General features: G+C 41.1%; 1 pseudogene; it reads left to right on the top strand.

Annotated features, from left to right (window-relative positions):
- The first annotated feature begins 10,589 nt into the window (after window positions 1-10,589).
- Window positions 10,590-19,454, top strand: LOC133773498 (mitochondrial fission regulator 1-like; annotated as a pseudogene).
- The last annotated feature ends 5,560 nt before the right edge of the window (window positions 19,455-25,014 follow it).

A 25,014-nucleotide genomic window follows, 5' to 3' on the forward strand; every position in this document is an offset into this window, starting at 1 on the left:
AGTGATTAGCTGTTTTTCCTTGCCATGGCTCGTTATGTAGGACAATGACCAACAGTGCTATGGAAAAATCTGTTCTTTCCAAGAATGAATTAAAGATGCTGCCAGGGAGGTGTGAATTGCATCCATTTCTGTCTCCTATTTTCCAACCAAGAGCATGCTAAGATGCTGAAAATGGCCACAGAATGAGTCAGTTTTACTACAAAATCTAGAAAACTTCTGTGATTTATAAATAGAATGGAATAGCATTTCATTTATTCTTGCAGAATCTACTTTTCTTATAGGACTCTTACGTGTATGTTCTATGTTCTGTCAGCTTGCTTTGGCCATACCAGAGAGAACGTATCTGAAAAAGAAATTGGTCAAGCAGAATCCCTCCTATCAATAATCACCCCCAATAATGCTTTCCTTTCTTTTTCTTCATTGATTGCTACAGATCCAGAAACCCTTTCTTCAATAATGAAGAGATAAAATAATTAAATATATAAGTAATTAAATAACATAAATTAAATAATATTAATAATTAAATAAGAGATAAAATAACTAAATAACAATAAAATTTCATTGCAAATATAAAAAAAATCTTAGGGGCATTGTAGTGTAATGGATTAAGCCACTGTATACAGTCCTGGCTCTTCCACTTCCAACCTGGCTCCCTGCTAATGTACCTGGGAAATGCAGCAGAGGATGGCCCAAGTCCTTGGGACCCCATACCTGCATGAGAGAGCTAATTGAAGCTCCTGGCTCCAGCTTGGCCCTGTCCCTGGCCTTTGTGGCCATTTGGAGAATGAACCAACAAATGAAAAATTGATCTCTCTCTCTCTCTCTGTAACTCTGCCTTTCAAATTAATAAAACAAATATTTTGAAAATATCTTAAATAGGTAAATAAACCCAGAAAGAATAACAAGAAACAATCACATCTGGTTGGTAAAATTTTAGAATTTTCATTTCCATTTCATTAGTTTTCTTCCCTATGGTAACACAGTAGGCTGCAGTTGATGAAACCACTTTCTCCCACCCTGCCTTCCCCACAATGCAGTTAACAATTTGCCTTGCAGGGTAAAAAGAGTTCTGCTGCTCAGGGACCTGTGGTCACTGGTCTAGAACTCACAGAAGCAAATGCAGCCTCCCAGCAGCAGAAGCTGAGCCAGTGGTGGTTTTCAGTGGGTGCAGATGAAGATGATTGTCAGGGCTAGAAACTATTTTTGGGGTGGAACAACATCTTAGCTTTTCAGATGAGTGAGAAAAGGGAATCTTTCAAAGTATCCTCAAGTTTAATCCACTTATACGTTAACATATTTGGAATCACTGTGCTTGCTCTAAAATGCTGGTTGACTTGCTGATGGAGAATTTCTAAGACCTTCAAGTACATTTCCACTGCCTGTTCTTCTTACTTTTGATAGCCATATAATCATAGTCACAAATAAAGTGAAAGGTCTGGACAAAATATTCATAGATATGCATGCTAAGCTACTTGAGAGACTCAAATTATGCATTTTTCACAGTTTAAAAACAAATAAGGAAAGAGATACATTAGCATTGCATAGTATGAGTGCAAATGCATGAGACTGAAGTGCTTCTCAAACAGACCTGAGGGAAACAGGTGGAATGTTAATTCTAGTATCCAGATCAGGGATTGCACAGTGGGTTGAGGAAGCTGTTATTAACTTTGTCTTTTCAATTTTTCATGCATGAGAAGGAGAAACTGTGAAGACTCTGAATTTGCCCTCTTCAGACTTAGGGTGAGTTCCTTGTTCTTGACGATTAAGCATTATAATTAAACTTTTCCCACATCTGTGCCCGTATTTCTCGAGTGAACACAACATATCACTCAGTCTTATCAGAACGGCATAGAAGAATATTTGGCATGTTCTATTTCACCAATTTGAAATTTTTTAAATGAGATCAAATAAAATTTAATACTACAGAACCTCCTGTATGCGTTTGCCTGTTGCAAGCGAGTAATATTTTCTCTCCTGGGAATTGTTACTCTAAGGGTGCTTACTAGTCTTACAGGAAGTCCAGCATTCTCGTCAACACATCACCAAATCCATGTCACAAAGCGGAGAGTAGGAAATCACTTTTCTCTCATGTACAGGCTGTAGGTCTGTCTCCCCAAAGCATGCATTTTTTTAAACTTTTATATATGTTCACATACAAATCAGAACACAGAACATACCACAAACACACACACACACACACACACGTCTTGATGTAGAGTGACTATGGCAAGCATGCTGCAACTGGAATGAATTTCCTCCTAGAGCCTTGAGTGGGAACACACCTTTCCCTGTGTCACCTCACTGCTCAGTAGTTTGGACATGGGGACTTGTGGTTCAGGGTCACTGCTGCTTAAAGGGTCATTCATAAGAGGAGTAGAAGTTACAAAGAGCTCAGAGATGTTTCTCCTCCCTGGGACAGGACCCTGGATAGTTTACTCATAATGACTACATAAGTCTCAGCCTGCCCAAACTTGCTCAACTTTTACCTGGGTCTCGGGGAGTGCCCCCCCTCCACATACACAAATATTTTCCTATCAACAGGATGATTAATAAAAATATTCATTATCCTCTCTCATGGTTAAAAGAGATAACCTGCAGATATTTACTTGGGTCCTTCCTTTTTTTTAAAGGATTTTATTTGAGAAACAGAGTTACAGAGAGAATGTGGGATAGAGAGAGATCTTGCATTAGCTGGCTCACTCCCCAAATGGCCACGATGGCCAGAACTGGGTCAATCCAAAGCCAGGAACCAGGAGCTTCTTCCAGGTCTCCCACTTGAGCCATATTCCAGGGCTTTCCCAGGTCATAGTAGGGAGCTGGTTAGGGAGAGGAACAGCTGGGACTCGAACTGGTGCCCATATGGGATGCCAGCACTGCAGGTAGAGGCTTAACCTAATATGCCACAGTACTGGCCCCTTAGCTCTTTCTGTACTCTGAGCTACAGTACACTGTTTGTCCACAGTAGCATCATTGACCCCGTGGAAGCATAATCTTTATAGGAGGCCATGGCTTTCTCCCCATATCCTATACAGTGAGACTGAGTCAGTACCAACAATAACCATTTTCAGAAAGCTTCTAGCTTGGGGTGGTGTTTTTGAGTGGGCTCTAATATTTATTTTAAAGATTTATTTATTTATTTGAAAATCAGAGTTACACAGAGAGAGAAGGAGAGGCAGAGAGAGAGAGAGGTCTTCCATCCGCTGGTTCACTCTCTAATTGGCCACAACGGCTGGAGCTGTGCCGATCTGAGGCCAGGAGCCAGGAGCTTCCTCTGGGTCTCCCACACAGGTGCAGAGGCCCAAGGACTTGAACCATCTTCTACTGCTTTCCCAGGCCATAGCAGAGAGCTGGATCAGAAGTAGAGCAGCTGGGACTCAAACTGGCACCAATATGGGATACGAGCACTGCAAGTGGCAGCTTTATGAGCTCCACTATTTTTAACCAACCTTCCCCTGGTTTCTGAACAACTGGATAAATAAGAAGTACATAGAGACCAATATATCACCTTCACTATTGATGCAGACCAGGTTTGAATTAGCAGCTGAGTATAAGAACCACAGGACCAAGCTGAGCCCCACATTCAGGTTTCCCCAGATGCCTTCAATCCATCACAGCAGTGGCCACCAAGACAGGCACAGTTGGACACTAGCCAAGCAAGACTGGTGACCCAAAGCAGTTTGGAAGAAAGATGTGTTCTTTGTAGACTGATTGTTTTGCAAGAGGAAGAAGTATAGAGAGGAGATGCGCATCCTAGATTTTCTCCTTCTTCTGCAACACCACTTCTCTACACTCAAATCAGTAGTCAAGTAGGGAGGCCCAGAAATAGTCATTGTGAGCCTGTCACAGGAAGGCACCTCAATGAGGAGGAAGTCAGTGCCAGGCCCCTCTTTGTGTACAAAACAGTCATACGAAAACTGGCTTAAAAGAGCAGCTGTCTCATTTGTGCACAATTCAGTGGCTCAGAAATTTAGGTAAGGTCACCAGAGTGGTTCTTCCACTGATCTGGAGCAGAGCACCTCCTGCTAACGACTCATCTGGCAGCCCAATAGGACTGAATCCTCTAACAGAGCCTCGTTAATGTATCTGGTGGTTGCTGCTGGCTGTCAGCCGGGGCATCTTGGTTCTCTTCCAAATGGCATCTCCAGCAGGCAAGTTCAGACTTCATGATAGCAAGAAAGTGAGAGCAGTCTCAGAGCCTCTTACAGCCTCAACTCCAAATTCTCGAACCATTATTTCTGCCACATTGCATTTGTCAAAGCACATCACCAGGCAAGCTCAGACAAAAATAGGAAGAAACAGAACTTGCCTACTGAAAAGCAGAGCTTCAACATCACCCTACAAATGGCATGCCTACCGCTATGAAAGGACATTGTGATCTCTGCCTACAATATAATACAGAGTGCTTTTATATTAGCTCAAGGTGTGTGTACACGCATTGGTGAACAGGATCTCACTCCACATAAAGATCAGCAAAGAAGGTGGAGTCCAAGAAATTTTCTGAAAGAATTCTTATACAACCTTATTCTAAGTGTTTAGAAAGTTGGTAGAAGATGGCCGGCACCGTGGCTCAATAGGCTAATCCTCCACCTGCGACGCCGGCACACAGGGTTCTAGTCCCGGTCGGGCGCTGGATTCTGTCCCGGTTGCCCCTCTTCCAGTCCAGCTCTCTGCTGTGGCCCAGGAGTGCAGTGGAAGATGGCCCAAATCCTTGGGCCCTGCACCCGCATGGGAGACCAGGAGAAGCACCTGGCTCAGGGCTTTGGATCAGCGCAGTGCGCCGGCCGCAGCAGTCATTGTGGGGTGAACCAATGGAAAAGGAAGACCTTTCTCTCTGTTCCTTTCACTGTCTACTCTGCCTGTCAAAAATTAAAAAAAAAAAGTTTGTAGAAGATAACCACAATAGCTTTGTACTGACAGAAGTACCATAAAACCTCAGAGCCCTTAGAAATATAAATTAATGTCACCTTGCTGGACAGAGAAATCTGACGATCTACATGGGCAAAGCTGAAAGTGCAGAGAACAACACAGTGGGAAAGGAATACTGTAAAACTTTCCATGATCTGAAGATGAGTTACAAAAATCATGATTTTGCTATTGACTCAATAATTTAATGCAATATAACACATGTGTATTTTAAATTGAAATATTTTTTCTGCTTCTGTCCTGTCATTTATATAGGATATGTTGATGAATATTAAGTTTATAATTTATACCATGAGTTCCATAATAATGGGAACAAAAGATTCTGACAGAATTCAAGGAAGAATATCTATTACCAGAGACCAGATATTGTGTGTATAAGACTCTCCTACCAGGGTCACCCAGAGCAAGCTTATTTCTTTTTATTCATTGGTAGCTACAGCAATAAACAGACAGCCTAAATAAGTCAGTCTGACATTTCTTTTGATAATCTGAATTTGAGAGATTATTAAGGTATGGGCACATCAAGGACTACTTCCCATGCTTTTGTGGGATCAAGGTCCATGGTGGTAGGAGTCCAGAGTTAATCAAGTAGCATGATAGTAAACTGTAACAAGATCTCGGCTGAATTAACTGACTTTGCCAATAAATTCCTTTTCTGTTAGAAATAGAGTTGGATTTGGTAGTTTACAACCAAGCAGAGGGTGCAAAGAAGTAAGCAATCGATTCTATCAGAGCTCCACAGATAACTGGAGGTATCTGGAAAGGTCATGTAGCAAGAACTAAGAAATTGGCGCATGCACTTCATCAGTGCTAATTACCTATCTGAGCTATTATACAGTATCGAAATAAGCAATCGGACTCAAAGGTTTCATATGAAACATGCAGATCCTAGTATCAACTGTGTTTTATGGGCCTCTATCACTCTAGAGATGTAGGATAGGGAAAAATGGAAGAATATATATAAATCAACCTGACTATGATAAAATTGATCATTTAGAAGGGAAAAATAAGAGCATCTATGAAAAATACATTGTTAATATTTACATGTTTATATTTGATTTTATTTAAATTAAGTAAGTAGTTCAAAAATAGAACATATTTATCTTACTTTCAATAATGGTGAGAATGAAAATCAGTGAGTTTTCTGCTCACCTGCAAATGAGAGGGTATAATAAAAATTTTTGATAACAAGTTCCATTTATTTTTCAACAGAATTATTGAACAGCATCTTGAAAACCTCTAGGAATTCTCAGAAAACAACCTTGTTAGAAAATCCTATTTGTGTTTTACTACTTCTCTGTTTTAAGGTTTTCATTCTTGCAAAGCATACTTTTACTGCAGTTCATTAATTTTCAGAATCTATAGGTTTGTAGAACTCAATTTCTTTAATCATGCATGTAAAATTAATTATTAAAAGTTTTATTTTGCTGATTTCAGCAAGTGTGTGAAATCACACAACAGAGCCTTCAGCAAAATATGTAGCATCTAGCAGAAAAAGGAAAAATGATTCTTATTTTTTTCTTAAAATGAATTTTCTGTTTCAATAACTTAAGTCATTGAGGCAAACATATCATGTTACTTTCTTTTGTTCATATTTTCAGCACAAAATGGCAATAACAGCACATGCACCAATTCTAAAATATTTAACTATAATATGAATAATGTAATTAAGTTTCTTAATAATGTAGGCCTGTTTTCACAGGTAAATGCATATTAATTGAAGTTAATCTTAAGTAAGTCAAGCATCTGTATCAGTTTTTCTTTCCCCATTAAGCAGATAATTTTTAAACATTGATTTGGAGATGATTGCAAAGGCTTATAACCCAGAAAATAAAATTTATTTGCACCAAGGTAGATACTAACTCCCTACCCAAAATTGCTAATTACAGAAGATTTGAGAATTTTGGTCTGCTCTAGTACTAGTTTTAGGAGGAGGCAATGATTACTTTGCAGGACATACTAATGAGATTGAGAGGGAATATGAATTATGAAGCAGCACCAGAGATGCTCGGTGAAATCTTGGAGGATACAAGATCATCTCAGGGGTGTGTAGAAGATCATGCCAAGAATTAGATGAGCAGACCAAGATAGGACTTAAATCTTTTTCTTTATTTTAAATTTTTAAAATTTATATAAAATGAACAGATTTTAAGTATTTCATATATCCTGGATTTCCTCCTACATCTGCAACACCACTTCTCTATACTCAAATCATCCCTTAGAGAAGGCCTCCCATGTGGGAATGTCTGTAGAAGAAGCTACCAGGCTCAGAAAAGTATGCTCACAGCCATGGATAGATGGGTGAGGGGTATCCCCAGCTCACCTGGAAATGAGAGTTGCCGCAGGGAAGAGCACTGGCTTCCAAGAGGAAAACATGGCAGAACTGAGCCAAAAACACAAGGCAAAATATTTATTCTATCCACATTTACCAACTTAGTCAGTTTAAGTAGAGAAAGATCTCCTTTCCTATTATTGGGGATATATGGGGAAATCCATTCCAGTGGAAACTATAAATGGAAGGCAACTATTCTTCTCTAACAACAGCTTTCTCAATTAGGTTATACAGAGGCATGCAATATGGCAGCCAAGGGAGCATAGTAATCAAGGTCTCGGAATATTGGCCAGAGAGCAGTTTCCACTGTAACTCACGGAAACCATTCAGGAAACATCCAGAAGCATGCAGTGCAAGTTATACCAGGAAAAATTCATCAGCTACTGTTGACTGTAGTATTAAGATGGGGAGAATATGAGCAGGATTGTGAATAAATCTAACAATGGAAATAAAGTAGGGAAGTATGCCTTGGGGTACTATGCTATTTTCAAGTTATTCATCAACACCTCGTAGATCATCAAACCAATTTTGTTAAAATCAACTACTTCTAGAGAGCGGTGGATTCTTGGCTCTCATTACGTACCATTTGTTCACTTGTATTTCCCAGTCTTGAAGAAAAACAGGTCGAGGGGATCATGCTCCCCAACAAGCCGTGAGTAACAGGAACTGGTGACTTCCAAGACGAATCCTAGAAGAGAGAGGGTGATTCTTCTTGTGTTTTCCTCCCTGGTTGTGGCTGCAGGTGGTGCTGGCAGAACCATGGGAAGGGAGCCACCAGGATCGCTAGGCTGTCTCATGAAGCAGAGCTCTCTGAGGGAATCATAGGATGCTGTGCAGGAAACATGCTCTCCGGTATGGTGTGCAGCTAGCATGGCTTCAAGATGAATTTATCCACATTGTTCGATCTAGCCTAAGTTTGTTTACAGAGCACATGAATTGATACAATAAAATGTACTTATGGCCATTTTCTCTTAGTGGTAGCATCACAGTTTTTTTTTAAAAATTGTTAGTCTTGGCCGGCGCCGCGGCTCAGTAGGCTAATCCTCCGCCTTGCGGCGCCGGCACACCGGGTTCTAGTCCCGGTCGGGGCACCGATCCTGTCCCGGTTGCCCCTCTTCCAGGCCAGCTCTCTGCTGTGGCCAGGGAGTGCAGTGGAGGATGGCCCAAGTCCTTGGGCCCTGCACCCCATGGGAGACCAGGAGAAGCACCTGGCTCCTGCCATCAGATCAGCGCGGTGCGCCGGCCGCAGCGCGCCTACCGCGGCGGCCATTGGAGGGTGAACCAACGGCAAAAAGGAAGGAAGACCTTTCTCTCTCTCTCTGCCCCTACTGTCCACTCTGCCTGTCAAAAAAAAAAAAAAATTGTTAGTCTTGGGCCAGCACTGTTGGTATAGTGAGCTAAGCCTTTGCCTGCAGTGCTGGAATCTCATAAGGGTGCCAGTTCGAGTTCCAGCTGCTCCTCTTCCAATCCAGCTCTCTGCTATGGCCTGGGAAAGCAGTAGAAGATGGCCCAGATCCTTGGGCCCCTGCACCTGTGTGGGAAACCTGGAAGAAGCTTCTTGCTCTTAGCCTCAGATCAGCCAACCTCTGGCCATTGTGGCCATTTGGGGAATGAACCATTGGATGGAAGACCTTTCTCTCTGTCTCTCCCTCTCTCTGTCTGTAACTCTACCTCTCAAATAAATAAATAAAAAATATTTTTAAAAATTGTTGGTCTCTATTTTTATGAATTTTACATGCACAGAAATTAATATATGATATTATATGGGGATATATATGTATATACAGATATTTTTAAATTAACTTCAATACTGAATTCATGGGAAAATGATACATGATCGATGGTATGGTTGGGAGATCCCAATAAACATAAAAACATCCAATTACTGTGGTGAAATGATAAATTATGTGGCTTATGCATCAGAGATATAGAGAGACAACTAAATAAAAAACCAGTATTTTCTTAGCAATGTGTAGTTTTCACTTTGAAAGGAGTGTTCTGGGAAGCACTGAGATGATTCTAACCTCTCCATTCCATCTTACCTGTAACTGATTAGAGACACTGGGATTTTGACTGGTGGTTCAAAGATTCATGGCATCAATTTGTAATTTCATTACCACACAAAGGGCAAAATCCTTGAAATTTTTAAAACTTTAATCATAAGCAGCCTTGATGAAGGTGATAAAACATAAACTCCAGTAATATTTTTAAATTGTATTGCATGTTCTTGAGATGAGATCACTCCATTAATGCATACGGTATGAAATACATAAGCAATGGCATACTTTAATCTAGATCTACCAAGCTAGCATCCACAAATGAATTGCACACATAACCTGTGATGTGGAATCATATTTCTGGTTGAACTTATAAAGCTCTTCACTCTCAGTGTCAGTAATTAACCTTGTAGAAGTTCTGTTTGAGTCAGGTGGCATGGAGGAAAAGTAAACTGATTAAGAGACCTCCCTGTTACAAAATACTGTTGCTGTTTATGCCAACAATGTTGATTACATTATTATTTGGTGGTAGTGACTTTGTCAAAGAGAAAAAAAATGTACCTAAGATTATAGTGGGTGAACACTTATGAGAGTTTAGAAGAGGCATCCATGCAGAAACAAAACACAGTTATTACATTAGAGGAACAAAACTCTAGTTTAGAACTAAGGGTAAACAGTCTTAATTTAGTAACATAAAAGTACATTGATTTTTTTTATTGGAATTACCTGGAAAGTAACTTTCATACAGAAAAAATTCAGCAATTGGGAGGCAAAAGACTTAGACCCAGGTTGAAGAAACTTTTTCACAAGTTACTGCTGGAATAACACCTAATTAGAGGTTGCAAACTGAAATGACTTCAAGATAAGTAAGAAACATCCCTTGTGGAAGGCACTGATGAGGCCACGTGTGGACAGGCATGTGAATTCAAATTTAAAGTATTGAAATATGGTTCTGACTTAAAAGCTTGCAAGTACAAGATCACAAAGACCAGACCCAGGTTTTCTAATTAAACTCAGAAGGCACACCAGCCTCCCCAAAACCAAATTTACTCTACTTGAAGAAAGGTTACAACTTTGTGCACACAAGAGCAGCATCACAGGCACCTCAGACACTCACATGCAACTCCGCACACCCTGAATTACTTAATCATTTGGTTGTGAGGTTGATAAGAACTGATAGGAGGGCACGTAGAAAAATGCAATTGTTTAGTAAGTGGTTTTGTTAAAACAAGAAAGCCTGCTGACTGCTACAGAGCCCAGTGTACTTTATGGATCATATGCTTTTATGCATGACTGAAATACTTGAAATGCAAATTTGGGGAGACTTTGCCATCTAAATGCTCAGCTGGATTAAGCCCCTGATTAAGATAGGTTTTCAACAAGTTAGAGTAAGCATGCAAACTGCACTTTGGTCTTTGGGGAAAGAGCAAGGTCGGAGGGTGAGCCTGGATCCCAGCCATGGCACCGATGTAAGGCCACCACAAAACACAGCAAACATTGGAGTAAAGGGAAAGAGTGTATTGATGGGAGATATCTGACAGGACTGAGGGAAGGGGCGAGGAAGAACGAGAGGGGGTCTGAGAGATTAACAGAGAGAGAGGGTGAAGAAGAAAGAGCAATCTGGAGAGAGAGCAAGTGTGCAGGAAGCAGGTCCTATTATACCTTTGCAGGGGGCAGGGAAATGGGGAGGTGGAGTTTACATCTGCGGTTGGGCCATTTGGTCACCTGGCTTCTAGCAATGGCAGTGGAGGCTAGAGCTGAGGATGGTGTCCAGGGCATAGATCATGCCACAGATGAGACTGCACCATTTTACTAAAATTCCCTCCTTTTGTTTTTTATAAAGCAAGTGTTGTATGGAATTACATCAGCTCCAAAAATCTAGGAGGGGTGGCGGGACAATGATCTGTCTTTAGAGCTACTTCCTGCTAACTTAGGAGCAATGAGTTACTCTCTGCTATCATAAAGCGATATCTCAAGCCATAATCTCCTGGGTGGGGAGCCAAGTATATCCCTGTAGCAGCATTTGGTTGACTACCTGGTTGGTGAAGGCTTTGGCTCTTTCCATTATTACCCCCAATAAACACATAAACAGACAAGATAGTATAAAAGCCAGGGTGAGAATGGCAGCCAATGGTCCTAAGAGTGACATTAACCAAGTAAAAAGAGGATTTCATAGAGGAGAGGAAATGGGGGGGGGAGTATCTCTGGACCCTAGCGAAGACTGTTTGATAGATGTGGTTTTACCTGGACTGATCGGTTGTCATAATAACAGCACTGGTAAGGCCCGTCTGTTCCATAGTATCATGCCTATTAGTGAAGTGATATGGCTTTGGAGACCTCAGATGGCATCAGCTGAGGTCTCAGTGGATCTAGTGACCTCTTCTTGTAACTGTTGGAGTTGTTTTAGAGTCAGTTGGTTGAGATAACGTTGTGGCCCAAAGCTGTTCCTGAGGTCACTACTGAGGAGAGAGACTACAAAGCTAATCCCAACCAAGACTGGAAGAAGGACCTCTCGTCTCTTGTGGGTAGAGGAGTTCATCTGTAGAAAAATTCTGAGCAGTCTTACAACATTATTTGGGAAAGAGGAATTAATACACACGTGTTGGGTGTAGAGCCATTGATGTAAGAGTAGAAGCTATATTACAAAGGAATGAGGCCCCAAGTGGGCTAGACAGGGTCTAGAACAAAGGACAGAGTCATTATTAGAGGAGCTAAGAGAGTAGCTATCTGAACCATGAATAAGTTTTCTAAAAGAGAGGCAAATAGAAACTGACAGAAGGGGCTGATAATAATTAGATGGGCTTTAAGGCCTTGCCAGAAATGAAGCCCAGGCCTAGCTATATCTTCACACGCAATACATCCTAAGGGAGGTGTGAACCTCCTTGGGGAAGGCACCTTGCTGGCTTCCATTACCTAGCTGTCCTGGGAAGAGAGCTGGCCATGGAAAAGCAGGTGGCATCTCAAACAGGAAATTTACAGTTCTGCCTGCAATGTTACTGACCCTACTTGGCCATCCCCACGGCAGCAGTGATTACTCTGGAATCTAGGCCAAGTGAAGGGCTTTTCAGCTTAGAGCTGAAAACAAGATCTGTGGCTCTGACCTGGGCATCTTTCAACTCCAGGGCAGTTCCATTTCCAGTGATCCAACTCTTGGCTGATAGAGCTGCCGGGGCTCTTCATAAGCTGATTTCTGCTGAAGCCCAGGCTTTCCACATTGAAAGCCACTGCAGTGGACAGGCCTGTTGGTCTCCTTGATGGCAGTTCACTGTGTAAAGCAGCCATTCATTGGCCTTCCACTTGTCTTTACATTGCTTCTGATGCCTAGCTTTCTCTTCCTCCTGGTTTTTGTTAAAGCAGACCAGAGGATGCAAGCCAAGTGGGTGCTCAAGTCCCATCTCTAATCTTTGGTGGCCTAAACTAGAAGTCTATAGTCATAAGCATGCTCTGATAGTGGTTTATCTGTGAGACTGATAATGTCCATGAAGAAAGCTATGTCCTCACTTTAACATCAAACATGATGATCATCTTACATATAAAATTTGATGTTATGAGTAAAACTTTTCTCTCCCTTCCTTTAGTCTGAAAGGGAGGTTTTGCCTGTTTCCTGTGCCCATGGCAAAGTAAATCTAGCTGGGAAATTATAATTTAAGCTCTCCTTTTGGCTATGCTATTAGTATAGAAAATGTTAGCCATTCCTTTTATAAGGCCTGAGGATACAACTGTACATCCTGAAGAGGCCTTCATTATAGAATCAGTGCCCCATCTTGAAGAGAATAGAGAAATGAGGGAACAAATCAGCCTTTGAGGATCACTTGCTGACAATAATAACAATAACAAATGAAAAATTAGTAAGCAACTCAACCATTAAATAACAACTTATGAAACATTTACCAGAAGGACTGATGCCTTCTATAAATTTTAAGAAAACAAATCTATTTGTAAACATGTCTTAAATATCTAGTACAGTGTAACTTGTTTGAGCAGCAAAATCAAGCACAAACATGTAAATTACTTAAACATGTTTTTAGTTTCTTTCTACCAACAAATTGAAAACATCTGATACAGAGATTCAGGTCACATGAACGAAAATGTATCTTCCATTAGTTTTAGTAGTTTAAATTTATGAGCAATCTTTTATCTATAAGCCAATTAAAATAGAGTTCTTAATAAATTTTCCCATGTAGACATACAATATGTATACACATATAGCATAACATACAAATAGAAAAATAAATCAGTTTCAATAATAGCTTCTTAAAATGTTAACTTTTTAAAAAAGATTTATTTATTTGAAAGTCAGAGTTACACAGAGAGAGAAGGAGAATCATAGACAGAGAAAGGTCTTCCATCTGCTGGTTCACTCCCCAACTGGCTGCATCAGCTAGAGTTGCCCCCATCCAAAGCCAGGAGCCAGGAGCTTCTTCCGGGCTTCCCATGCAGGCGCAAGGGCCCAAGGACTAGGGACCATCTACTGCTTTCCCAGGCCATAGCAGAGAGGCGTATGGGAAGTGGAGGAGCCAGGACTCAAACCAGCACCCGTATGAAATGCCAGCTCTGCAGGCAGAGGCTTTACCTGCTATGCCACAAGTGCCTGCCCCTTAACTGTTTTTTCAACTGCCAATTGATTCAAATTACTTTCTGCTCTTAGTAACCTCAATTAACCATACTTTCTCTCAGTTGGAACCTGTAGTGCATTATTGGCTTCATCTGCTTACAGAGCCATGCCGAAGTACTGAATACAATAGAAGTCACTGGAAAAAGTCCATCAGAACCTATAGGAGGACAGCTAAACACAGAACCAACAATGCTTCAGTTTTATGAGCAGCAAATATGATTTCCAATGTTTAGAGGGAAACACAAAATATGATGGCAAAAGACTTTAAATAGCCATATTTTAAAATTATAAGCTCATTAGCCAATAAGAAGAGGCACTTGCTCACTCCATGCAATATTTTTGAAAGCACCTGTGGATTTTATAAAACATTTGCCTCTTTTAGGCCTCTGTGCTTTTCTCATTAAGGTAACCATCACATCTGGTAACACAAGAGCATTAGACTTTTTATCTTTGGATGTTTGCATCCATAGCATTTTACATTATAACTTAAAATTTAGCAGCACTTCACATCTTGACAGTTCCTGTAATATAATCCAAATAGCCTGATTACTTGGTGTCTCTACAAGATGAGGGACACATCCTTTGATATTTCCAGAGACCCAGCTGGAAATTTCAAAGTCCAAGGAATTTGGAACTTTGATTTTTTTTGAACATTTGTCAAGGATGCCAAGGAGGTTTAAAATGTCTAGTATAAATAGGATCTCTTAACATCATGACATAATATAGCCAGATTTGGTCATTGTTACAAAGTGATAACTCACATGCTTTAGAATGAGTATATATTCAAACAAATCATAACTCTTAATAAAAACTCAGCTGTTTTTAAACAATTAGAACTTAACAGAGACATTAATAGATTACTTCAACAGAACACAAAATCTGTGCCCCTTTGGTCATTCCAAAAATCAGGATCAAGACCTTAAAATTAAGAGCTAGTATATGGAATCATATCTCATAATGTGGAACAGTTTTAACAGAGTCATAACAAGAGAAGAGAGAATAGCTTACTGGAGCTGGCTAGAAAATTGATAGAGTCAGCAAATAGACAAAACTATCAAAAGGTGATGCTGCAGGTTGTAAACAGATTCGTAAGATGATTTAAAATACTGACGAACATTTATGCATTGCAAAAACCTCGTTGCTTTAACAGAGGATCAGATTCTAGTTCTGTCAAATAGACTAACAGCTTTTGCTTTCCATCTGCTGATTTCTTTGTTTTACATTTAGAAATCACCCTTTAGAAATCTCCAAATTAAGAAAACATTTTCTAAATAACACATAGAATTCCAATCATAGTTACTTTTAACTGGTGTTAAACTATTTTTACATGGACAATTTATGAAAACATTAGCAATCCCAATAGTTTTTCTATAGAATATAAGGTGTTAAGAGTACCAGTATTGGCCAGTGCCGTGGCTCACTTGGCTAATCCTCCGCCTGTGGCACTGGCACCCCAGGTTGTAGTCCCGGTTGGGGTGCCGGATTCTGTCCCAGTTGGTCTTCTTCCAGTCCAGCTCTCTGCTGTGGCGCGGGAAGGCAGTGGAGGATGGCCCAAGTGCTTGGGCCCTGCACCGGCATGGGAGACCAGGAGAAAGCACCTAGCTCCTGGCTTCGGATTGGCGCAGCATGAGGGCCGTAGTGGCCACTTGGGGAGTGAACCAACAGAAAAAAGAAGACCTTCCTCTCTCTCTCTCTCTCTCTCTCTCTCTCTCTAACTGCCTGTCAAAAAAAAAAAAAAAGAGTACCAGTATTTACATTTAGACACATTTATCTCATTTGCCTTTACCTAGTTTACATTTAGCAATTACACCTGAATTGAGGTCAAAATTGCATTCACATGGAATTCTACTCCTTTTATAACACTCTAGCTATAAATTAGTGACATTAAACCAGAGACTGCAAAATCCACCTTAGGAGCTATAACGAGAACTGATTACCCATTGTTGTTTCATCAGAAACACACTAAAAAAAATTCAAAACAAGATTGCTAAGTTACAAAGTAATATTTTTAAAGGCAGTGATCTTCCTAGATTCAAAGAGAGCAATTCCTTTAAACTGAAGGACCCTAATCCCCGCTGGGCCCTTTAGATTGCGACCCCAGACTCAAAAATCCTCAGACCAGACGATGCAAATGCAAGAGGCGGCTTTATTTCACGAGCGCTCGCGGACGTCGTCTCCAGACCCAACTCAACGGGAGGCAGGAGAGAGGCATGCGTAGTAGTGTCTGGGGGGCGCTTATATACCTGGGAGATAGCAGAAGCGCGGGATACAGAAGCAGAAAAAGGCGTGGTTACAGGGTTTCAATAAGACAATGGGGTGGGGGCATGCAGAAAATACCTTGCATACTTTTGCCGTCTGCCAGGACCCACAGATAAGGGGCGCGGTTGGGTGCTTCCCATGCCTTTATCTGGCGCCATTATCTCAAACCACCGCAGCTGCCTGCCCTTGACTTATGGTTTCGGCCCAATTTCCAGGGAATGTTTTACTAGAGTTCCCTAAGATGGTGCTGGGGTAGTTAAAATGGCGTGACCATTGTCAGGGTTGTTCAAAACCCAATGTCAAGCTACAGCTGAATCAAATGTTCATGCACAAGATTGTTATTTACCAAAGCTATCTTTTTAGATTTTAATTGAATTTGAGTCTACTTTCCTTTTTACCCAAAGAACACTTTAGGCCAGTGATGATACCCTAGTCAACAGTCAGTCACTTGGGATTGGCTCTGAAACAAAAGTTCAGGCAGCTCCCAGACAGGCCACAATGGCTGGAGCTGTGCGATCAGAAGCCAGGAGCCAGGAGCTTCTTCTGGTCCTCCCACATGGGTGCAGGGACCCAAGAACTTGGGGTACTTTCTGCTTTCCCAGGCCAGAGCAGAAAGCTGGATTGGAAGTGGAGCAGCCAGGACTCAAACTGGCGCCCATGTGGGATGCCAGCACTGTAGTTGGCAGCTTTACTGCTATGCCACAGCTCTGGTTCTAGAGAGAGATTTTTAAAGAGGAGAATTTGATAGGTGACAGGGTAAGAACAATTAGGGAAAAGGAGATATGTCTGGAAATAATAATTAACCCAGTGAGTCTGCTGGTTTGAAGGGCCAGGGATCTTGATCATTATTTCATATAGGTTGGGAGAGATATATCTAGAAAATGCTCACTAATGGGACCAGGTGTTTGTAGGAATTGAGGAGACCTGGTGAGATATTCAGTTACAAGGTAGGAACAAAGCCCATTAAAAGACCTGATTATTCTATCTGGCTTGCTCACGATGAAACAAAAGAGCCATCAAAAGGGTGGAATACCTAATTTGTTTTGCAGTAAACTGGGAGCTTAGAAGGATGGAATTGCCACTTCCTTGCTATTCTTATGATAAAATTGGAACAAGAAGGGGAGGGGCAAAGACCAGTTGGAGGATGAGGGACAGAGGGTGAAGGCTTGGAGATAGGGCCCCTTCCCAAATTTGCCTTTGCTTCTCTTGGAGGAGGGTGTCAGAGAAGACCATAGATAAGGACAGGGGAGTAGACTTTGGACAAGGGCTAGTTCTGAGGTAAGATTGGAATTCCCAGGCAGGAGGGGGAGGATACACTGAGCAAGACAGTAAAAGCTGGAGCGGTGGACATAAAGAGAGGGGTTTGGATTTTTAGTGAGAGCTTTGGAAGTTAAGAGAACTTGAGTCAGAAGAGGTTTAGAGCTGAGATAGGAGAAAGCTTAGACATAGGAGATTTTCTTCCACTTTCCTGAATGCTCACAGAATTGATAAAGATCTTGGATAGTGTCAGGATCAAATGTGGACTGGTTGTTGAGGTTGGAGACAATTGAGAGGAGGGTTGGATGGCATGGGGGACGGAGCAGTTCCCATGGTGAGCCGCAGTGTTGGACTGGTGGATATTGGGGGTCCCCAAGATCACAGCCAGTTGATGGGGGAGGGTACAGGAACAGAGAGTGGGGGTCATCACCCATGCACACACTGGGGCCCCAGGAGTAGAGTCCGTGGAAAGGTGTAAAGCCCATGGAAGGAGGCAGGAGGCTCTTGGAAGGCAGAAAGCCTGTTGGAGGTTATGGTGCCTGGTACAAAAACTTTGAGATGAAGCAGAGCAAAACCACAACCCATGGTAGAGGTTGCTGTGAGAGAATTCCCCATTACCCACCTTACCTCAGGATTTTGAAAGGCTGATGTGTGGATGGAGCCCACAGAACATTCAGTGGCGTGGGAGGACGTCCAGGGGTGTGTTTTGTGACTGGCATAAATCCAGGATCCCAAAGCATCTCAGGTCCCTGTTGGGAGTGCAAGGTCAATGGGAGAGCCTGGAGCCGAGTCAAGGCAGTGATCTAAGGCCACCACAAAACACCCTGAACACTGGAGTTAAGAGAAAGCTTTATTTTTGGGTTGGGGAAGCGCAATAGGCTGCAAGAGAGTGAGAACATGTGTGCAGGAAGCAGGTTCTATTATATCTTTGCAGAAGGCAGGGAAATAAGAGCATCAAATCCCATTAGGGTGGAGGTGGAGCTGACACCTGCGGTTGGGCCATTTGGTCATCTGCCTTCAAGCAGTGGTGGCCAGGGCTAGAGCCAAGGATGGTGTCTGGGGTGTAGATTGTGCCACAGATAACACTGCACCATTTTACTAACAACTTTGCCATCTAAATGCTTGGCTGGAATAAGCCTCTGATTAGGATAGGTTTTCAAGTTGGAGTAAGCATGCAAATTGCACTTTGGTCTGGGAAGCCAGATGGTTCATCTCAAAGTATCGTAAGCAAGATCAGTAGTAATTTATCTCTGATTCAGTGTCCAAAAGTTCAGTTTTAGCTAACCAGCCAAACAGCACAGAAAAGGGTACAGTGGCATCTTTTGATGACATTGGATGGCAGCCAAAGAAGAAGGGGAATGGTCAACAAGACTACGGACAGAAGTCAGGTCAAGGCCACCCCTTCAGAGATGGCCTTTCTTTCTTTGCAAAGTCCCCGAGCAGGCAGATTTCTGTAACAAACTTGTCTTGGGAAGAGGCACAGCTGAAGATACAGCAGCTGCAAATAAGGAAGCCCTGCAGGTCAGTGCACTTGAAAATGAACTTGCACCTCTCCAAGCACAGACTGACAAAGCTGTCACCCTGCAAGAGCAGCGAAGTCTCACTGCAAGTGACTTAGATGCTACCACAGTAGCATCCCTTCCCCCATCATCTCTACTGCTCCCACCCACCATGGGTGCCCACCAAATTCTATTTGTCATTGATTTGATTAAAGAGAAAGGTGAGAAAAAAGCCAATGCTGAAAAGACTTTGGATAACAAAGAAACCCAACAAGCTAAATATGCAAAAGATCCTTTAAGTTATGAACAGTATGAAGCTTTGGGCAGGAAAGAGGCCAGAGCAAGATATAAAGTCCAAGCCAGTAGATACTACTGATCCTGGTGCCCTCACAGCAGAGGCTCTGTTAAAGAAATTTGCCTATCAGTATCAAAATATTGGCCAAGGTGAAGTTGAAAAAGGAGTTCCAAAATATGAATCAGAATCTACCTCAGAGACAGTGTTGTTTGGGCCATGCATGTTGAAGTCTACAGGAAAAATTAAGGCTTTAATTGAAAATGTCTAAAACTCTTAATAGACAATAGGCTGAGAAAGACTATCATGACTCAGATGTTGGCTTGAGAGGTTTGTGTTTGGCTAGTAGACATTAACACTATTCAGTAAATTCTGACTTCAGTACTCAGAGATCTCCTTTTTTAACCTAATTAGAGCATGAAGCAATAATAAAAGCATGTGTAAGTTCAGTTTCACATTTATGTGAGGGTTAGGTTCATTCTGGATCTCTCCATAATGTTGTCTGTTGACATAATGTTGACCTGTTTCTAATGTGAAGTCAGGATGGTCAGGTTTCCAGTCTTGGAAATGTTGTAAGATTTCAGAACATTTAGAAAGGACATTTGTGAATGTTACTGTGCAGGATTTTCGGAGCAAACCACTGGAACAGCTCTCCCTCCGTCTCTCTCTCTCTCGGCCTCTTCTATAAAAATAATTAGAGTTAAAAAATATTATAATTACTAGGAATAAAACCTTAAGATAGATATTTTAAACCCCTGTGGTACAAAATTTTGAAGTTTAATAAACCCTTACCCAATCATTCATCATTTTTGTTGTTGTAATTTGTTCTATTGACTTACATTCTTGTGGAAAATTTGGCTTATACTGGCATATTTTTGGCATTTTTTTTTTGGTAATAGCAAAATATTGAGTATTTTCTAGATGTCTATAAGTTATTGGATAACTAAAATATTGTAGTGACTGTACAATAAAATATTGTATCTCCATATATACTCATAGAAATTATTTCTATAATATACAGTGAAACAGGAAATATATCTCTATATGCATGTATACTTGATCCACATACACTTTGTGAATGTAGACTACTATAGATACTTAGACTGTTGGTCCCCTTGGAGTAGGAAATTGAAGAGTGGCAAGAAGGTGATTTAAAAAAAAAATTATACTTTTGAATTTGGTTCTGTGTTTAGAAGTATTAACTAACTTGGAATCTTTTTTAAAAAATACCAAATTTAAAAAGAAACTCAATTTTTAGGCCAAATCAATCATATCTATGGGTTTAATTCAGGTTTTAAGCCACTAACTCAAATATTTTTTTCTGAACATGTTTGTATGAAAAAATGGTCAGTGTTTCACTCCTTACATGATTGTGTCTTTTCCTAATCAAATAATAAATATGCATATCATACAAATGTGCTTTGAAAGATGTGAAGCATTTCATACATCCCAAAGACAGCAGTGTCTGCCATGTGATACTGGAAAAGGTACTCAGCTTCTGCTCCCTGAGTCAATCAATCAATCCTTGTGTTCTGCTTTCAAGGCTTAAATAATGTAGAGACGTAGGTGTGTCATAAAAGTAGGATACGTTGGAAGGCTTACAACGTCTTTAATTCTGGCAGCTAGACATCTTTAGTTTCTCATTTCCTTGCTAAGCAGTTAGCTGGAAGCCCTGCTTTTTTTTTTTTTTTTAAGATTTTATTTAATTATTGACAGGTAGAGTTACAGACAGAGAGTGGGAGAGACAGAGAGAAAGGTCTTCCTTCCATTGGTTCACTCCCCAGATGGCCGCAATGGCTGGAGCTGCACCAGTCTGAAGCCAAGAGCCAGGAGCCTCCTCCGGGTCTCTCACGTGGGTGCAGGGGCCCACGTACTTCTTCCCAATCTCCCATGCTGGTGCAGGGACCCAAGCACTTCTTCCTGGTCTCCCACGCTGGTGCAGGGGCCCAAGCACTTGGGTCATCTTCTACTGGGAAGCCCTGTTCTTTAACTTGTGCTACTGAGATTTGAACATTTATTCAAATTTACAAAGAGTCAAGAAATAATATTTATTTATGGAATGAACAAAAAGGCAGATTCACCAGTCATCCCTATCCTTCTAATCTCTGCCACTGGCTGCTTTTAGGAGCCCCTCCCTCGAGGACGATATTCCAGTCAATGTATCCAGATGAGGTGAAGCCTTTTGGAGTGACAGGGATCAACAGCTGCTACTTCAGTGCAAGCCTCTGTGTCTAAGAACCTCCAACTGGGGGTGACAGCTCTAAAAACTTCCCGTCTTATCCAGTGCTTTGACACCACAGGAGCTGAGTAGTTTTGGTAGAGGCAGTGTGGTCTACAAAAGCTAAAATATTAACTAGTCCTTCACAAAAAAAAAAAAAAAATTGCCAACCCATATTTTATTTACATTTTTTATTTGTGAGGTAGACAGAAAGAGGGAGTGAGACAGCTACAGAGAGGTGAGAGAGAGCGAGAGAGAGAGAGAGAGAGAGAGAGGTGTCACTCCTTGAATGTCCTCAACAGCCAGGAGTTGAGCCAAGATTGGAGCCAGAAACTGAAAACTCAGTCCAGGTTTCCAGCTTGGGTGCAGGAATCCATTTACTTGAGCCATCACAACTGCCCCCAAGGATTTACCTTGACAGGAATCTGGAGTCAGGAAATAGCTGAGAACTGAACCCAGCACTCTGCTGTAGGACATGGGTATCAATCAGTAGGCTAAAAGCCTACAGCTAGCAATCGTTATCTTCAACAACCATAGTGCATGTCTTATTTTGCTTTGTCTGTGAGCAATGCTGTGAGTTTACATGAGTTTCAATTGCTTGAGAGCCAACAAGTTCATTCTGAAAAACTAAGTCTGGTTTTCAATGATTACCCAAAAGAAACCAGGACAGAAAAAAAAGGTCAGGTCTGGAGGTCCAGCTCACAGCTCTGCATTCCTAGCCCATGAGTAAATTATTTCGCCTCCCTGGATCGAGGTTTCCTAAACTGTAAAATGAACATCATAGGAATAACTCCTCAGAGGATACATTGGAGAAGTTTGTAAAATAATGTGTAGCACAGTTTTGGCACACAATAAGAATTTAAACATTTTTAGCTGAAATTTGCACTTATTGTTAGAAAAGCATACACAAGCACACGTATTGCCTATGTAAACGTGAACAGTCTCCTGATTATTTACTAGGTGGGTGTAAGTGTAAAAATGTAAAAGATCCATTACTGATTATATCAAAAGAACTTTTGCATGAATTTTTGAAGTATCCTCAAATAAGGATTGGACAGAAAATATTACTCTCTACTATTAATTTATATTGGATTCTAAAAAACATAATTAAGAATATAAAGTAGCAAATTCTACAGAAAAGTCTCATTAGGTTATAATAACCTGGCATTTTCTACCTAATGAACACTTGAATGTTGTTATTCATATCAAAAATATGATAACTGAAATGGAACATAAGGTGCTGCATGTTGGTACTTGTAAAAGTAGTTTTTTTCTTTTCTTGATAAAATATACGCTGAAGATCTTTATTCCATGACAATAAGAAAGAAATAAGACCAAGAACTTCTAAAAGTGCTTTTGGTAATATCTAAAATGTACTTTGTTTTTGTTTTCATTGATTTTTCTTCTTTGAAGCGAGGCTTTTTCTTATTTTCAAATATGACATATACATTGTTCAGCCACACCAAAGAACAGTACAATTTGTTGCCAACTATATCATCCATTCTGTTTTAATCTTTCCTGGGTACTGAAGTAAAAAATGCTGAGCTGTGGATTTCCTTTGCTGTGGCAAGGGAAAATCTACTAAGCAACACAGTTCCTTTTCCTGTCGGTTTTCAGATCCACCTCCCCACGGGCATACCACCTCTGCCACCCAGGGCTGCAGCCCTGTGTCTGGGAACCGTGACTTGTCACAGTGTGTGCTCCATTGATTAACCATGAAAACAGTAATGGAACTGCCATTGATCCTTGAAATGGCTCCTCTGAAATCCTTTAGGACTTCCACAGGGTCACTACTCATGTTCCCTTGCAAGGCTAAGCTTCAAGCTCTCTGACTGCTTGCTAACTGCCGCCTGCAATAAACTACTTACCTTTCCATTACCAGCTTAACAACTGCCTGCCAGAGTGGAGGGTATGAAAAATAGATAACGAAGCTCCCAATCTTCACCCCTGCAGATCGAGTAGTTTGTACCACAGAGTTTCAGAATTTTCCATCTGGAAAATAACACTCCTGCATGCCAGGAGTTACTGTATCTCTCCTTTTGAAATTCTATTTGAATTTAACACTAAAAGATCTGGCTATTTCTTAGAACCTTTTTAACTTCTCAAAATGCTTTCCTATTTTCATTTCTTGCATGTTTTTAAGGTTTTATATAAAATGATTCCTAAAAAGGAAGGAAATCAAGATGAAGTGCCGAATAAAGAATACTAATTCAGATTGCCCACTCACCGAGCCACCTACCATCCATCCACCCAACCATTCACCCCCACCATTCATTTCCACCAACCCAATCATCTATTCATGTGTCCAATCATCCAATCATCCCAGCAAGATTCTTGACACTGGGTCACTTACAGATAGAGCTTGTGATTTCCTATCAATATGGAATATCTCTTCATTCAGGTCAATATATTTTTTCAGTGTCAGTATTACCAGACATTTAGCAGTTTAAGAATGCATAAAATCCACACAGTTAAGGGGCCACTAGCACCGTGGAGTGGTGGGTTAAGATGTTGAGTGTGTTGCCATCATCCCATATTGGACCATTGGCTTTTGTCCCAGCTGTTCCACTTATGATCCAGTTCCCTGCTAATGTACCTGAAAAAACAGCAGATGGCGTAAGTTTTCAGACCTCTTTTACCCATTTGAAAGGCCTGCATGGTGTCCTGGCACCTGGCTTTGACCTGATCCAGCTCTAACTCTAGTGGCCATTTGTGGGATGAACCAGTAGGTGGATAATCTCTTTCTCTGTCTCTATACCTCTCTCTTTCTCTCTCTCTCTGTCTCTCTCTCTGTCAGTATGCCTTTCAAATAAATCAACCTTTTAAAAAACATACACACAGGGGCCAGCACAGTGGCGCAGCGGGTTAACGCCCTGGCCTGAATCACCGGCATCCCATATGGGCGACGGTTCTAGTCTTGGCTGCTCCTCTTCCATTCCAGCTCTCTGCTATGGCCTGGGAAAGCAATAGAAGATGGCCCAAGTCCTTGGGCCCCTGCACCCACGTGGGAGACCCAGAAGAAGCTCCTGGCTCCTGGCTTTGGATCGGCACAGCTCCGGCCGTTGCGGCCATCTGGGGAGTGAACCAGCGGATGGAAGACCTCTCTCTCTCCACCTCTCTCTGTAACTCTGTCTTTCAAATAAATAAAATAAATATTTAAAAAAATACACACATATAAATACATATGCATATTTATATACACATATATACTAGCAGGGATATATAAATACACATGCAGACAATGCAGACAAACATAATGTCATATACACACATAGATACATATACACACACACATATATATACCCACAGACATGTCTGTACTAGAGAGAGAATGTACATATATATCCTCATATGAGATGTGTATAAAACATTTCCAAAAACAAATTTTCCTCTAGATGCTCAGCCAAGCCAGAATTGTAAGTATCATGTTTAAGTAGTACAGATGTTCAGTTTTATATTTGTCAATATTGTTTTTTTCTTTTTTTTTTCTTTCTTTCTTTCTTTCTTTCTTTCTTTCTTTTTTTTTTTTTTTTTTTGACAGGCAGAGTGGATAGTGAGAGAGAGAGAGAGGAAGGTCTTCCTTTTTGCCATTGGTTCACCCTCCAATGGCCGCTGCAGACAG

This window comes from Lepus europaeus, chromosome 14 (assembly GCF_033115175.1).
Source record: "Lepus europaeus isolate LE1 chromosome 14, mLepTim1.pri, whole genome shotgun sequence".
NCBI classification, from domain to species: domain Eukaryota; kingdom Metazoa; phylum Chordata; class Mammalia; order Lagomorpha; family Leporidae; genus Lepus; species Lepus europaeus.